The sequence below is a fragment of the Vespa crabro genome, chromosome 4, assembly GCF_910589235.1.
Source record: "Vespa crabro chromosome 4, iyVesCrab1.2, whole genome shotgun sequence".
Lineage (NCBI taxonomy): Eukaryota > Metazoa > Arthropoda > Insecta > Hymenoptera > Vespidae > Vespa > Vespa crabro.
Genome location: NC_060958.1, coordinates 7,669,419 through 7,686,918, shown reverse-complemented (window position 1 = coordinate 7,686,918; position 17,500 = coordinate 7,669,419). Strand labels below are relative to the sequence as shown.

Genomic DNA, 17,500 nt, shown 5'->3' with positions numbered 1-17,500 from the left:
GTCGACTCTTTTAACGACAAGGCACACGTTTCCTAGCATTCCTTCTTCTTCTTATTTTTATTCTTATTCTTTCTCTTCCTCTTGTCCTTCGATACTATATTTCGTCCATCTTTACCCTTCTTTCATTTCTTTTATTCTCCTTCCCATAAAAATAAATATTCTTTGACCAATCTTATCCCTACTGTCTATCATAGGATCCAACATCGAACGGTACGATTTTATCGTCATTTAGAATGATTATAATATCGGCAAATTTATTCTGACGCTTATAGATCTACGTAAATGATAATTTTTGACGGGTGCAATCGTAAAACGCAAATTCGACGAAAATTATTCAAAACTTATTGGGATCAATGATTTTACACGGATAAATTTTAAATGAAACATTACGAAGCGACGCTTGTGTCGGAAGAGAGAAAGAGGAGAGAAAAAAAAAACAAAAAAGTAAAAACAAGAAAAAAAAAAGAAAGAGCAAAATAAATTAATAAATAAATAAATAAATTGAAACGATATGCTCGTTAAAATTATCTTATCTTTTTTGAACGCGGTGCTTCCCCCGTGTTTCAATTCCTACGTGGGAAGTCTTGCGAACGGAAGAAAAATAAAACAAAATGGAAGTACAGGTTGCTCGTTGAATATCTCTCATCGAAGTACATCGAAGATAACGAAGTACTCGAAGAAGAAGCCGTACGTCGAAGGGTCTCTCTACACGAAGTAATCGTGTCGTAAGCGTTAAAACGTTTCCTTTATTTTTCTTTCATAATTTTCTTCGAAAGAAACGATGAACGAAGTAGAAATAAAAGAAGAAGAAGAAGAAGAAGAAAAGAAGAAAAAAAGAAGAAAAGGAAATGTCAAGTTTTCAGAGTATGTTGGGATTCGAGTGACCGACAAAGGCGATCTCGCTACGGTGAAATAAGTTTGTCGGCGTAGGACGTTCGAAGTAACGCGAGGGGTTGGAAGTTTTCGTGGTATCGCAGACGGAAACGTTACGTGCTCGACGAGCATCTCTCTCTCTCTTTCTTTCTCTTTCTCTTTCCTTTTAGAGTAGGGAAAGAGACGGTCGCATCAGGCTGCGTCCCTGGTGGCGTCGTTACGAGGGGCGTCGCGTTTAGAGAGCGTCGACGTTGGAGCACCAGCAGGAGCCTGACGATGCGGTGGCCGACGGTGATGCGGAGGAGGAGATGGAGGAGGAGGAGAAGAAGGAGGTGGAGGAAGAGGAGCAGGAGCAGGAAGAAGAGGAGAAGGAGGAGTAAAGGGTGGTAGCGACGCGCACGAGCGAGAAAGAGAGAAAGAGAGAGAGAGAGAGAGGGAGAGAGAGAGGGAGAGAGTGGGAAGAGGAAATATCGGTCCCTCCTTTGGCGCGGCAGAACGGCGTGACGTTGGCACGGCACTGACGCGATTCCCTGTGCTAGCCAGCCACGCCAGAACCAGCAGCAGCACCAGCACCAGCATCAGCACTACCACCACCACACTACTACTACTATCACCACCGCCAACGACTAGAGAAGCGTGGCGTGGCACAGAAGTAATGGTAGTGGTAGTAGTAGTGGTAGGAGTAGTAGTGGTAGGAGTAATAGTAGTAGAGTAGTCGTAGTCGAAGTCGTAGTAGTAGTGTAGTAGTAGTAGTAGTAGTAGTAGTAGTAGTAGAGTCGTCGTCGTCGTCGTAGTAATAGTAGTAGTAGAAGCTCGGCGTGGCTCGGCAGGGCGCCACTCGACGCCACGCGAAGAGGTACGAGGGGTGTGGAGGTGGTAGGTAATCACCCGGCGGCTCGCGTTATAGCGTCGTTACGCCGCAGCGCCGCTATCCTCCTCCTCCTACTCTTCCACCTTCCACCTCCATCCTCTTCTTCCTTCGTCCTCATCCTCCACTCGCTCTCGTTCCATCCACGTCCTCGGCACTCTCTCTCTTTCTCTTTATACCTCTCTCTACCCGTAGCGTTTTCTTCCCTTTCGCCTTCTCACTCTCGACCCAATCTCCTCCACATCTACCACCGCCTCTACCTCCGCACCATCAGCTCCTCTTCCTCTTCCTTCTTCCTTCGCTGAAACGACGGCAGCCTCGGTGCTTCGAGTCTCCGGTGGAACGAGCGACGCGCCTGCCTTTCATATACCGCTATACGAAATACGGTTACAACCCCCCGCGCTCTCCCTTCCCTCCCCCCTCTCTCTCTCCCTAACCCCCTTTTCCGTTCTTCCTTCTTCTCTTCTCTACTATACCGGCTCCTTGCGCTCACCTCCACCTCCACCTCCACCTCCACCTCCACCTCCACCTTCAACTACACCTCCAACGACGTCACCGACGAGACCGAGTTTAATTATTTCATATCGCCGTACACGGATCAACGCCGCGACGCCGGCGTTGCCTGCCAACCGCGGAATCCGATCTTAGTAGTCGAGTACGACGACGACGACGTCATCTCTCTTTCCTTTACCACTCCTTTTCCTCCTCCTCCTCTTCCTCCTGTTCTTCCACTTCCTTCTCTTTTTCTTCTTCTTTCTCTTCTTCTTCTTTACCTGATTTTTTTCTTTATTCCAATTTTCATGGATTTCCTTTTGTAAAAAGAGATAGACAAATTTTCTTATTCCCCCGGATTCTAGATCTTGTATACAAGAATAAAAGCTAACTACAAAACTATACTTTAACGACGACTAATCGAGAGTAGCGGCCCGTTGCTGATTGATAACCATCGCGTCACGCTTTCGTGGATGATCGAGTCGATGCGATGGAAGAAGAGAGAAGAAGAGAGGAAAGGAGAGAAGAAAAAGGATAAAGAAAGAGAAAGAAAGAGAGAAAAAGCTAAGGAAAAAGGTTGATGTGAGACAAACGCTGACTGGATCGAAAGAAGAAGAAAGAAAGAAAAAGATGGATAGATAGGGAATGAAAGAGAGAGAGAGAGAGAGAGAGAGAGAGAGAGAGAGAGAGAGAGAGTGAGAGAGAAAGAGAGAAAAAGAAAAAGAGAGATAGAGAGGCATCCCTGGAGAGATTTAAAGGGGAGACATCGATGTCGCAAACGTGCAGTTTGCGAGAAACGCCATAAAAATCGTTTCCGTCGCGAGACTCGTACGCGTTATCCCGATGGTGTGGTCACACAAGTCCCATACCAACGTGCCGGATGACAAACTATGAAAATGCTATCGTTTAACGTTTCCCAGGGCGATTAATAACCGTTATTATTGGCCGGACCCCGTCTACATACCGTCGTCACGTCCTTTTCAAACGACTCTCATAAACGCCCAGGCATAAATAACTTTGATGCGCGGCCCGCCGTTACACGTCGACCTATTCTCTCGCGCGCACGTTATGTCCTGCTTCTTCTTTTACACTCTCCCGCGTTTGTTTCTTTTCCTTCGCGCTTATTTTTCTCCTTCCTTTTTTCTTGTTCGCGCGACCATGACGAGTCACGTTAAATGATATACGAGCATTTCACGAGTGTTCGCGTATAAAATCGAGCCGTTCGAGTGGGATTCGCCATTTTTCTTTTTTCTTTTGGTATTTTTGTTTTTTCTTTTCTTCTCTCTCTCTCTCTCTCTCTCTCTCTCTCTCTCTCTCTCTCTCTCTCTCTCTCTCTCTCTCTCTGTTTCGTCGAAACGATTGTTCGAGAAACGTTTCGATGATTACTATTCTCTATACGTACATATGATTATTAATTATCATTTTATTGTCGGAGATTGGATTAATTGAAGATTAAGAGCATTTCGTTTTTTTTCTTCTTTCTTTTTTCTTTTTTCTTTTTTCTTCCTTAACAACGTATACCTACTATGCAAAGAAGAAAGAATTATGTTGTCGTGATTAAAACGCGCGCATATATACCGAAAGATTTCAACGTTTAGATAGAAAGCACACACATACATACACATACATACACACACACACACACACACACACACACACAGATAGAAATTATATTTAGTTACGAATATAGGGATAAAAATAAAAGCGAAGATAAAGGCGATCGCTTGATAAGAGAAGGGTCCAAAGCGTTTTCAAAGATAGGATACGATATTCCGTGATGTTCCAATGATGTTTCCTGAAGAGTACGAACTCAACGAACCCCCTTCGTATGACATATTTCTAAGAAGGGTCGTTTCCCGGCCTTCGACGCGTAATTAATATATATATATATATATATATATATATATATATATATATATATATGCTTGCTCCTGCTTCACTATGCGGCATGTGACTCTCGTGTACTCAAATCGCGAGGGTTGAAACCACCCACCCTTATATACTACCCTTATTCGTCGTCGTCCTACGACCCTTCCTCGTCCTACGACCTCGTCGCGAAGTATGGTTACCACCACCACCACCACCACCACCATCACTTACTGCATGTCCAATATAGATCCTCACAGCATTTAGGATGTTGCTGCTTATCCTCGTCGATCCATGAACGATCTTAACAACGAACTCTTGAAATGTTTATGGGTGACGAACTCTGTGACCGCTATTTGGTGACTGAGCTCGACTTCAATGAGTAATAAACACGATACACGACAAATAACGACCTTTACAAGATACGTATAATACAGTAACAAGGATATATTAATACGTTTATTATATATATATATATATATACGTGTGTGTGTGTGTGTGTGTAAATACGCATTTTAAATACGTATAATATCAACTACGATCATTCTAAGGGAAAATCATTGTTTTCCAATTCTTCAAATTCATCTTTCTCTTTTGTCTTTTCTTTTCTTGATACTTTTTCTTTTTTCCTTTTTATTATTACTTTTACTTTTACCATAAGAAAATCTTTATAGGAATTTTGCGTTTGAAACTTTCATACAATTATCTAACGGGTTTATCTAAAAGGATAAATTATTCGCTTGAACCTTTGAGATAAACGGGAAGTTTCGTTGTGAGAAAAAAGGAGAGAAAAAAAGAAAAAAAAAAAAAAAAAAAAAGAAAAAAAACGAATACGCAGAGCAAAAAGACAGAGAGAAAGAGAGCAAGAGAGAGAGAGAGAGAGAGAGAGAGAGAGAGAGAGAGAGAGAGAGAGAGAGAGAGAGAGAGAGAGATAGAGATAGAGATAGAGAGAGAGAGAGAGAAAAAGAGAGAGAAAGAGAGAAAGAAATGTAGAGTCTCTCTCGCTATGTGAGGACACCTTTAAAGCCCACTTGCGAGCTGACAATTAACGTCGCGCCGGTGGTCTCGTTACCGAGTCGCTCTCAGGGACGCACGTACATAACTAACTCTTCGTTCCAGAGCGAGAGCGATAACTAGAGAGAGAGAGAGAGAGAGAGAGAGAGAGAGAGAGAGAGAGAGAGAGAGAGAGAGAGAGAGAGAGAGAGAGAGATAGAGATAGAGGGAGAGAGAGAGAGAGAGAGAACGATGAGACGAAAATAATATCGAACGGAGCGGCCACCGAACGTGTTAGCCGTATTCCAGAATACCACCTAATAATAAATTCGAGCTTATACCCCGACTCTACCGTTAGAGGGATTTTCGAACGACGAATTACGTGGCCGCTTAGCCGGGAAAGAAAAATAAAACGTGTCTCGATGACGAACGTACTCTGGATTTTTTAATAACCGTTAAAATAAACTGTCGGAAGCGCGCATACATATATGTATCTAGGAGTATACCGTGTGAGCCACGAAGAAAGGATGAGAATATCTTAACGTTGAAGATATATTTGCAACGTCGAACTTGGATACAAATATAATTATATTATTTACGATTCTTAAACTGAATTTTGATATTGAGGATGGATAGGACTGATAGAACAAAATTAAATTTATTTTATATATGTGTGTGTGTGTGTGTATAATAAATATTTGCAATAATCTTCTCGGTTAAAACGATTTTAAACTTCCAATTTTCAATCCTTTTATTATCTCTTCGTCTTTCTCTTTTCTTTTTTTTTTATATCTAATACATCCTATTTTTATATCTAATACATCAATATAGGAAAGATCTTTTGCAATCGTAATCGAACAATTTTTTCATCAAATATATATATATATATATATATATATATATATATATATATTTACAATAATTATAATAAATAAATATATATATATATATATATTTACAATAATTATAATAAATAAATAAATATATATATATATATATATTTACAATAATTATAATAAATAAATTAATATATATATATATATATATATATACATATACATACATATATATGTAGTATGTATGGCATAATACACGTTGCCTTTACCCTGGCTAAACAAATTACAATGTTCTTCCGAAAATTTAAAGCCGGGCCTTTAGACCGACGATCGACCGCGCTAATTAGCGTAATAATTATGACAAACGCCTCGGAGATCGCAATTACGTTAACCGTTCGCACGGGATCGTTACAATTTCAAAATGATTTATCGAATGACATCTGGAACAACCACATAGAGAATACGATGGTAAAGGGTGTTCGCATAAGTGTACGAAATTTCTACGAAGAAATACGACCGATTCTTTTTCGTTCCATTCCGTTCCGTTCCGTTTCATTCTACAACGTTTCGTTTCGTTTTATTCCATTCCATAACGATCCGCACCTTCGTTCGCTAATTATTCCAATTATCGTTCGCGAGATAAATGTTCGTGCATTGGTCGCCGATCGATCTAACGTTGCGGATAAAGAAGCTACCTCTTGCTGATTGAAAAGTTAATGTTCCTTTAGAAAATTTGAAAAATTAAAAGCGAGCTGCGCTTTCGAAATCATTCCCCCACCCCGTCCTCCCTACCTCTCCCCTTTTCCTCTCTCGCTCTCTCTCTTTTTCTCTCCGTTCGAACCTTCGATCCTGCTTTTTCTTTTTTTTTTTTTTCTTTTTTTTTTTTCTTTTTTAAAGCTTTGAAAGGGAAGGAAATAGAGCAGAAGAAGCGGTTGGGAGAAGAGAAGCGATTGAAAGTAAAAAAAGAAAAAGAGAAAAGGGATAGAGAGAGAAAGAGAGACAGAGACCGAGAAAGAAAGAGAGAGGGGGGGGAAGGAAGGGGAGGTGGGAGGAATTGGAGAAGGAAAGGGTGCACAGGACAGAACAGAAGGACAGAATTACCATCCGGATAAGAACAGACGGAACGTTATTGTTTCTGTAATGGGTAGAAATAGCGGGTGGCCTCGGTGTAAAGAACGGTAATGTTTCCTTGATGTTGAGACGTTGAGAAGAGACGAGCGCAGGTGTGTCCTACGACCCATCGAAATTACCCTTTACCGAGAGGAAAGCTCCGACACCGAAAGCTTTACCCCCAAACCCCTCAACTCCCTACGCTCTCTCATCTCCTTCACGCCTAACGAGACAGAACTTGCCGTTCTCAAGGCCATTACACGTTACCTTGGACTCTTATCCGTTCTGAGATAACATGTATGTATGTACGTTAACTACGTCGTAACCTTTGTGTTTCTCTCTCTCTCCCTCTCTCTCTCTTTCTCTCTTTCTATTTTAACTCACAAAACGAGAGCAGAGGAGTCGTTAGAAGTGCGATGATAAGTTATCGGGAAGAGAGAGGAAAAAAAAGAAAATAAAAAAATAAAGAAAAAAAAGAGAAAAAATGAAGTAGGAAAAAAAGAAAATGTTAAAAAGTAAGATTCACGTTGGATCATCAGAATTGAAAAGTATTACTTTGTGACGATATCGACGGCTAATGACAAATTTTATCTTTACAGAATTTATGTGAAGTTACATGGAAAGAGTTCAATTGGTATGTGTGTGTATACATGTATGCGTGTATGTGAAAAAGAAAGAGATAAAGAGAGATAAAGGATCGTTTCTCACTCGACACGACGCAATCCCCGTAAACAGAAGCCCCACCACTGCGTTGCAACTCCACCAACCCCCTCTACCCGTTACACATCCCTTTAAATCTCCCTCTCGACGGTGACGTCGTCGGCACCTAAAGCTCGACACCCATTAAAGGGCTGTGGCATCGTACGGCTAACTACCTGCCATGGAATCATCGCCCATTAAATTTCCTCAAGAACTGCGGGAAATATATTTCACGAGAGCCTCCTCCTCATCCTCCTCCACATCTCCTTTCTTCTCCACCTCTTCTTCTTCTTTTTTCTTCTACGATCTCTCGTAAAAACGATAGCCATTTTTATATAAATAACGTCATATCTTCTCTCTCTCTCTCTCTCTCTCTCTCTCTCTCTGTTCGTCTACTTTTCTAATTGAGTTCTCCTTCGAAACAAATACGATTAACCTGTCGTTTCTAAAATTTTGTTACTTACGTATAACGTTTATCGATAACATTAAACTTCTATGTGGTTTTTCATGGTTCTCTATCGCAAAATGGTTCTCGATCAAAAAAGCGTCAAACCGATCGCACGGTCATCATCATCATCATCATCATGATCATCATCATCATCATTATTATTATTATTACCAGCAGTATCCGCATCGATCGGTGATTTGAGAAGAAAGATAAAAACATCTAAAAAAATCGAGTGAGAGAGAGAGAGAGAGAGAGAGAGAGAGAGGGATAGATAGAGAGAGGGAGAGAGAGAGAGAGAGAAAGGGAGACTTTCGAGAATCGAATTACCAGCTCCTCGAGTTCATGCCAGCCGATTAAATCGACCTTGCACGCTCGTTTTCCTTTTCTTCGGTGGTTCGTGAGCGCGCGCGCGCGTGCGCTCACACGCTCAAACCTTTCGTCACGACGATTGACAGCGGTTTTATGGCGGCTTCTACGGTCTCGCTTAACGATCGAGCCAATCGTAAAAGGCTCTGGCAGAGCGACGGCGCTGCGGAGTAAAGATAAGGTCTTCGTCATTGAGAGGGAACCTTGGAAAAAGAAAAGAGCAGGAAGAAGAGAAGGAAAGGCAAAGGAGAAGCGCACGAGAGTTAAGGTATAACCGTTACGCTCGAGATGGCTTCACGGTACTTCTACGCTTCTATCCGAGTATATGTGTGATGCGACCGTCCGCCCGCTTCAATATATTCGTATATATGTGTGTGTGTTTTCGTAAGAGTGGACGTACAGTTATTGCGTCGTAGCTCTACCGAATGTATATGTAGTATGTATATGTAACGTCCATATTTCTATACTTGTACATGTTCATACATACATACATACATACATACATACATACATACATACATTGTATTTACGAAGATATACGTATGTATGTGTTAGCGCGATCTATGCTCGTGTGCGAAGCCAGTTTACCGAACGACGCCATTACCACGCGCCGACGACGATGGCACTACTGCTGCTACTACTAGTAAACGCGAACTGGTATAGAAAGACGAAAGATAGTTATCGCTTACGAAACACACCGAGGGCACGTTTATCGATTATCGACGATGAAAGAAAAAAAAAGAAAAGAAAAAAAAAAAAAAAAACAAACAAATAAAAAAGGAGAAGAAGAAAAAAACAGAAGGAGAAAGAGAAAGAGAAAATAAAAAGGAAACAAGAATACAGAAGGAAAAACAAGGAAGAAAGAAAAAAAAAAGAGAAGAACAAGAAAGAGAGAAGAAGAATGAAGAAAAAAACACGATCCCGCGATTCCGCACCTATCTTCCGATAACACCGTTACGAAATAAACCTTTCCGACTCGGCGAGCAACGACGACTTTTCTCGGTGCAGCGCCACCCATCCCTCCTCCCTCCTCAACCTCCCCCCTTCTGTCCTATCACGTTTATTACGTCAACGATTGCACAGATATGCAATGGTGTTAAAGAAAAAAAAAAAAAAGAAGGAAAAAAAAACATTGTCATTTTATGTTCAATTAGAAACGATGGACGATTTCAAAATCGACGATAGCTATTATTGCTCTTGTCCTTTGTACCTATTTGTTACTATTTCTATTATTTTTTTTATCTGTTCTTTTTCTTCGTTCTTTCTTTTTTTCATCATTATTCTCTTTTTATTTTTCCTCCTCTTCTTTTTTTTTTTTTCGTTCTTTTTTATGTTTCCTTCCTTTCTCCTTCCGTTCGCCGAATTTGAAATAATATACGTTTCTTTGACTTATTTTCTATTTTCCCAATGGCTATTCCTGCTCGATATACAAACGTTTATGGACAATTTGTTTGTTACGTTAACGGTCGATTAAATTGAACGAGTCGTTCCATTCGACTGTGGATTTACATCATTTGTATATTTAGGTATTATATTTGTAGCTTGACCGATATTCCACAAAACGTATATTAATTAATAAATAAACATTTAATCAACCACGCATTTAACATTTCCTTTACTTTCACTGTAATAGACAAAAAGGATCTTACAAAATTCGCGGCTTCGCGAATAATAAAAGTTTTCGGGGATAGTTTACGGGCGGGCGGGGGGAGGGTTAGTAGGGGAGATCGAAGAAGTAGATAAAGAAAGTCGTACGGCGAGAAGCCGTCGGATGCGGAATTCCGCAGAACTCTACTGCAGTAGATAATTACAAGGTCAGCCAAACGATCTTCCCCCAAGAGATGTGTACCATTAAAGACTAGCTCTATTTGAAACGTATAGAATAGAAGAGGCCCGTTTATCCAACTGACAGAGAGAGAGAGAGAGAGAGAGAGAGAGAGAGAGAGAGAGAGAGAGAGAGAGAGAGAGAGAGAGAGAAAGAGAAAGAGAAAAAGGGACTGAGACAGAAAGAAATAGAAAGAGAAAGAGAGAAAAGCGAGAAGAAGAAGAAGAAGAAGAAGAAATTACAATGTTGAATTTAGAAAAAAAAAAAACAAGACGAATAATGGAGACGATGTTACATAAATCCACGTAGTGTAAGTTTCTCGCGAAAGATATCTTGCGAAAAAGTGGAAGGATCGAGATATCGAGTGGCGCGTCTTTCCAATCAAGAGATCGTTTCTCTAGTCGGTTGAAAAACTCTTTGCCAAGGATAGAAAGGTTTTTCCGCGTAGAAAGGTGACAGTAGGAAAGCCACCGACGAATAAGTCCGATAGGAAAAGGATAGAGAAAGAGGGAGAAAGAAACAGAGGTATATATGCGGAAAAGAAAGGAATTCGACGTAGCGCATCGACGGCACCCTCGACCATAGAAGATACCCTTCAACTCTCCGCGTGCCCTCGTACGTGCTTTTCTCTCTCTCCCTCTTTCTCTCTCTCTCTCTCTCTCTCTCTCTCTCTCTCTCAAACACAAACACACGCCTGCATACATATACACACATACATACACACATACACAGTAGAGACAGAGATATACGAACAACGAGCGAACACGAGCAGCTCAACCATACGAAGAAAAACCGTGTGTGTGTATGTGTATGTAAGTATTAGTATGTATGTATGTGTGTGAGAGAAAGAGAGAAAGAGAGAGAAAGATAGAGAGAGAGAGAGAGAGAGAGAGAGAGAGAGAGAGAGAGAGAGAAAGAGACACGTTCGTGCGTTTGCACGGAGCCACCACAGTCACCATCCTATGCTTCGTGTCTCACCCCTCGACACCCCACCCTTCTGCTCCAGGCTCCTCGGTAACCCTCGCTCGGCCGGCGTGTTCCCGCCCTCTCCGTGTTTCCGCGGCCCGTTCCAACCACCCCGTTCCATGCCGTGTCCCGCAGGGCATGTCCCTATACACCGCCGTATTGAAATTGTCCAATCTCCCAAACATCGCATTGATCGATCTTAAATTGTGAAGAAGGTTGAAAAAAAAATTTTCTCTCTGTGTACCTTCGACATTATTTATTGTATAAGTTACGATCAAAAAAATGTTATCGATAGGGTCGATTGAATTTTACAAGAATTTCAAAGATTAAGGATCCATGACAATAGTTTCACCGACCACGGAAAATTCTCATCCCCTTTGGTGGCACGCTCCGCGGCACGCCCGGCCGTCTCTGTTATACTGCCGGCAGCGACCCAACCCCTCTCACCACCCCCACACCCCTCTTCCTTCTCTCGTAAAGCCCCGTACTGCTCCACCGCGTCGCTCTACCGCTCAGACCCACCAACCCCATCCACTCTCACCCACGCCTCCGTGCTGCTGCTGCTGCTGCTGCTGCTGCTCTTGCTTTCTCTCTCTCTCTCTCTCTCTCTCTCTCTCTCTCTCTCTCTCTCTCTTACCCTCTCGTTTTCTGTCTCCAACCCTCGACTCACCCCCAGACTACGACGCTCTGCGAGCCGCTCGTTAACCTGCTAGCGCCCCTCTAACCGCCGCTGCACGCTCGACGCCACCGCCACAGTTCGCTCGCTACCGGCGCTCTGCTATATTTACATATCAATATTCCATGGCGTGGCAGGCAGGAGGCAGCCAGCCAGCCAACCAGCCAACCATCCAGTCATCCAGCCATCCAGCCAGCCATCCAGCCAGCCAACCAACCAGCCAACCAACCAGCCAACCAACCAACCAACCAACCAACCAACCAACCAACCAACCAACCAGACAGCCACGCTCTCTTCCTCCAAAAGCATCGCTCTGCTTTTGCTATATTGCCATTGCCATTGCTATTGCTATTTCCATTGCTATTGCCGTTGATATCGCTGCTTTTGCTGCTATTGCTTGCTTTCCTTTGCTTCGCTGATACTGATGCTGCTTCTGCTGCTAATACTAGTACTAGTACTTCTGCTTTTGCTTCTGCTATATTCGCTAAAGGTATGAGCTCGTGCTCATAGCACTTGCTCGTGTTTCATTGCTAGCTCAATTTTGCGATACCAAAGAGAAAGAAAGAGAGAGAAAGAGAGAGAAAGAGAGAGAGAGAGAGAGAGAGAGAGAAAGAGAAAGAAAGAGAGAACGTGAATTTCTCAGATAAAAGAAAGGGGACGCGAAGCTTGTTTCGTCGAGCTCCTTTCGAGTTCTTTTGAAGATTTACGATTTAACGCGAAGTCGTTCGTTTCCTGCCAAACGGAGAAACCTTCGTTCGTTCTTTCGTTCGTTCGTTTGTTCCTTATTTCTTTCTTTCCTTTTTTCCTTCTTTCTTTCCTTCCTTCCTTCCTTCCTTCCTTCCTTCCTTCCTTCCTTCCTTCCTACCTACCTTCTTTCTTTTCCTCGATCTTTCAGATCTTACATTTTTTTTTCTCAAACTTAAAAAAGAAAGAAAAAAGAAAAAAGGTTATACGAATGATAAAGGAAAGAATTTTTTCATTCGGTCCACCCTATATAAGATCAAGATAGATCCAAGAAGAAATCGAATGTTAGTGGGCGGCAAGTTGGTTCTCTAACGTTTTTCGTCGCTCGTTGTCCTTTTCATCGGGTCGCAAGGTCGGCCCGAACTTCTAAGGATGAGTGGTAGCGTTGAGAGACGCTCTTAAGACGGTGTGCCGCGGCGCTCTCGAGATACTAATTTTAACCGCTTCCTTAGTCCACCTATTTATAGTCGTCCGACTCTCGAGACTCTTTAAAACGTCTCACCGGTCCATTCCTTGCACCGAAGGCGTCTCGAATAATTTAACGCTGGTATTCCGAAATGGGGGCGAGCTGGCCAGCTCAACGTTATACGTCTACTTTCTCGTACATGGAACATTCTAAATATCGAAAAATAAAATAACTATTATTTATCGGTCAACGTTTCGATAACCTCGCTACGACCTCAATTTTTATTTATTCCGCGTAAAACAACGCGGAAAGAGAGAGAGAGAGAAAAAAAAACAAACATTATATAATGTAAAAAAAAAAAAAAAAAAAGAAACGATAATGTCGTCGACGCCATTACCGAGTGGTATCCAAAAAAGAAAAAAAAAAAAAAATACTGGACAATGGTATTAAAAGTGAAAGTGAAATTGGAAAGAAAAAAGAACAAGAAAAGAAGACAACTAAAACGAATATACAAATTGATAGTTAAATGCAGACAATGTGGAAGGATAAAAATTAACGACAAGTCTACATGTCTTTAAAAAAAAAAAAAAAAAAAAAAAAAAAAAAAAAAAAAATAAAAAAAAAAAAAAACACAAAAAAAAAGGAAAAAAAGAAAGATCCAGGGGGGAGGTTGCTTAAAGGTTACGCCTTTCCAATGAATGTGGGAATTAGAGTTTCACGGTCCTACCTACGGATGAAAGACATTCGAATAGAGAACGAAGATAACTTCTCTGACCTTAGAGCAGCAAGGAGCCTGTCGACTACTACCAAGGAAGTAAGTTTGGCTGGAGTCGACATGGTAGAAGGAAGGAGAGAAGGATAAAGAGGATGAAGGGTAAGGAGAAGTTGAGTAGGCGGTAGGGTGCACCTGCCTCAAGGGGGTTTCGTGACCAGAACGACGGCTTTCTCCTCGAGCTACCGCTACAAACACACCCACACCCCTTTTCTTACTCCGTCTCTTACTACGAGACCCGTTCTAACACCCCTGGGGCATACAGCCTTGGCCAACAAGAACTTTGTACTGGACTAGAGAATCTCTCTCTCTCTCTCTCTCTCTCTCTCTCTCTCTCTCTCTCTCTCTTTTCTCGCCTTATTTTTCAAACGGATCGGTCTACGCCGAAGAATACGAGAAAAAAATACGTAAAACAAAGGTGCTTGAAAGTAATGAGAAATAAATATCTTAGCTATATAGCTTAGATAGCGGGTCGTATTTTAGTAATATAAGTAGTTCATAGCACGTTCAGTTAAATCGAGCGAGATAAAGGTCCGAGCTAAATTCTTTCTTTTCTTACGTAGATAAGAGGTCACATCTGGCGCGTTCATTGACGGGGGTAAAGTAAGAAGAAGGGCAGGATCGGGAACGTCGAAGAAAGTCTAAGTTTTGTCATTTTCCAAACGAAATTTTTTTTTCCCTTTTCCTTTTCTTTTTCTTTTCTTTTCTTTTTTTTTCTTTTAATATCCCATCTTTTCTTTTTCTTTCTTTTATTATTACTTTTCTTTATAATTTTTTTTTTTCTGCATAATCAAACGGAGTATCACAGATTATATATAACGTGATAAGCTATAATCAATTTTACAAATCACGAATACCAAACGTAAAAAATTGTTGGTCGTTGATTGATTTTGAGACGATTCGTTCGATATGATCTTATCAAATGTCAGACCAGATAACGGAGATTCGATATCGAAGGACTTCGTTGTATTAAAAGAAATAAAATGAATTCTCGAATAAAATAGATCGAAAAAACGTAGGTAAATAAGTTAGATATAGGTAGGTAGTCTTTGGCTTTTCATATTTCTCGTTCATGCGTCGTATCTGCGACGACCGAACACCCTACGGCGCTAATGCCAATGACGTAGGGGAGATGTCGTAGCGCAATACGAAGTCACGGATCAGAAGACAAAGAGGGAAAGAGAGAGGAAGATAGCTTAGTTGTTAGGTAGGTAGGTAGGTAGGTAGGTAGGTAGTAGGTAGGTGGTAGGTAGATAGGATATAAGGTAAGATAGAGATGGAAAGAGAGAAGAGAAATTGTTGGGAAGGCCGGAGGACGTCGAAGTGGGATTACACGATACGGCTGAATAAGTTTATGGAGAGGCCCGTGAGGCATCCTAAGGGAAGCGAGGGAGAGGGAGGGGAGTTGGGTGAAGAAGGCGCTGAAGTTGATCAAGGAGGGCGGGCGGCATCCTAATGTCACGCTGATCGATATCAACGTGGCTTTCTCTTCTCGTCGACTTCTTAACGATACGAAAGAAAAAAAGAGGAAAGAAAGAAAAACCTGAAACAAAAAAAACAAAGAAAAAATGACGACTCGAATATGTACTTTTTCTCTCTTTCTAAATGATGGTTAAGAAGATGACGATAAAAAAAATGTTACGTTGAGTATCTCCAATATGATTCTAAATTTCGTGTGAAAATGAAGTTCGACTAAAAAATTACTATTAGTGTTTCATCCAAAAAGATGAGAAAGAAGCAGAAGAAGAAGAAGAAGAAGAAGTTTTCCTTCTCTTCGATATGCCGAGCGCGTCGTGCCATGGCCACGAAGCGCGCCGTTTGTGTGAGCGCCTGCGGAGAACGCGCGCTGGCAATAAATTTATCCCGGCACGCAATAATATTTGTGCTGGGCGCAGGAATATACCCGCGCTCCAACTCCCCACCTAACCTCCCACACCCATTCTCTCCCGTCTATCCACGACGCATACACACGTACGCACAAACAACAAGCGTATATAAAGGAACACGGACGGTATAACCACAAGCACAATCACTACTAACACTACTACTACTACTACTACTTCCACTACTACTACTACTACTACTACTATTATACCATTGGTATAGCTTCCACTGCGACTATCAGACACACCACCATCGCACCAACACACGTTATAACGCTTGGTGCTATCGGCTAGCAGCCTGCGAGCACCGCAATGGAACGAACACACGCGACAGACTAGCGCGATAACGATAACACGTCGACCGAATGAGCAAGAGAAAGAGGGAGAGAGAGAGAGAGAGAGAGAGAGAGAGAGAGAGAGAGAGAGAGAGAGAGAATATCGTGTGTACTCGCCCTCGAAAACGCTCCGCATATATTTCGCTTGGTATATGCGTAGCCCTCTCTCTCTCTTTCTCGCTCTCTCTCTCTCTCTCTCTCTCTCTCTCTCTCTCTCTCTCTCTATGCACGCGTTTGCTGGTGCTACCACTGCACTTGTACGAAGCGTGCAAAGCCATTTCGAAAGTTGAACACGAAGGAGAAACTCGTAGATAGAAGAGAACCGATGGAATTTTAAGGACCGATCCGAAAAGCGTTTCGCTTCGGGGGAAAATGAAATGACTACACGACAAACGTATAGTTATTATTCTCGCTGCATTAATGCGTCCCAAAGCAGAACGCGAAATATTCACGTGTATGATCAAATGCAAGTCGTTTACGAACACGAATATCTAGTGGTCTCTTTGTTGAAAACGTTTTTAAAAACAATTCCTCATGGTTTAACTACGAAGAACACCTTTATAATATGTAATCGTGATTCATAATTTTTTTCTTTTAAATGAGAAAAAAAAAGAAAGGAAGGAAAAGGAAGGAGAAAAAAAAATATATCAACCCTCGTAGTTAACGAATATGTTATCGTAAAATAATATAATTTTTCATGGTAATCATAGTATCGTCTGTTATTATATCGCAAATTCTATTTTAATATAAGAAGATATATATATATATATTTTTTATACGCAGATATGTGTATATGATTCAAAACGTACGAGTATTAATTCCATAATGAAAAATTTCTTAACGTGCTAGATAAAATATAGCTGAAGATTGGATCGATATTAGATCGACTTTATCCTGTCCATCAACAATACTTCGTTGCATTAAACGATATGTCCAATGGGTATAAAGTACGGGACGTGCGCTAGAGAGAGAGAGAGAGAGAGAGAGAGAGAGAGAGAGAGAGAGAGAGAGAGAGAGAGAGAGAGCAAAAATAAAAATGAAAAAAAAATATATATACATATATATACATACATACATACATATATATATATATATATATATATATATATATATATATATATATATATATATATATAAAAGGACTGTTCCTCGAGATCGGATATCCACAGCCTAGTCGAAATAAAATGGGGAATTCGAAAAATGAAAAGAATAGCAGAGCGCCGAGCAGGAAAACGACGATCGAGGACAGCAGCGAATTTCCACACGACATTTTTCACGGAATGTCTGAGTACGAACGGACGGAACGTCCATTTTCCATTGTGTCGGCGGGAAACGGTCGCAC

The 17,500-nt window shown here is 41.4% G+C and overlaps 1 long non-coding RNA gene across 3 annotated transcripts in view; it reads right to left on the bottom strand.

Moving 5' to 3' along the window:
- LOC124423786 overlaps positions 1–17,500 on the bottom strand; it is a 75,054-nt gene that overhangs the window by 3,080 nt on the left and 54,474 nt on the right. Inside the window, exon 3 of one of the 3 annotated variants that reach the window (XR_006942156.1) lies at positions 12,999–13,377. The exons of the other annotated variants lie outside the window; for them this stretch is intronic. This is a non-coding gene — a long non-coding RNA (uncharacterized LOC124423786). Of the gene's footprint in view, positions 1–12,998; positions 13,378–17,500 lie in introns of those variants that run through there. 3 annotated transcript variants of the gene reach the window in all.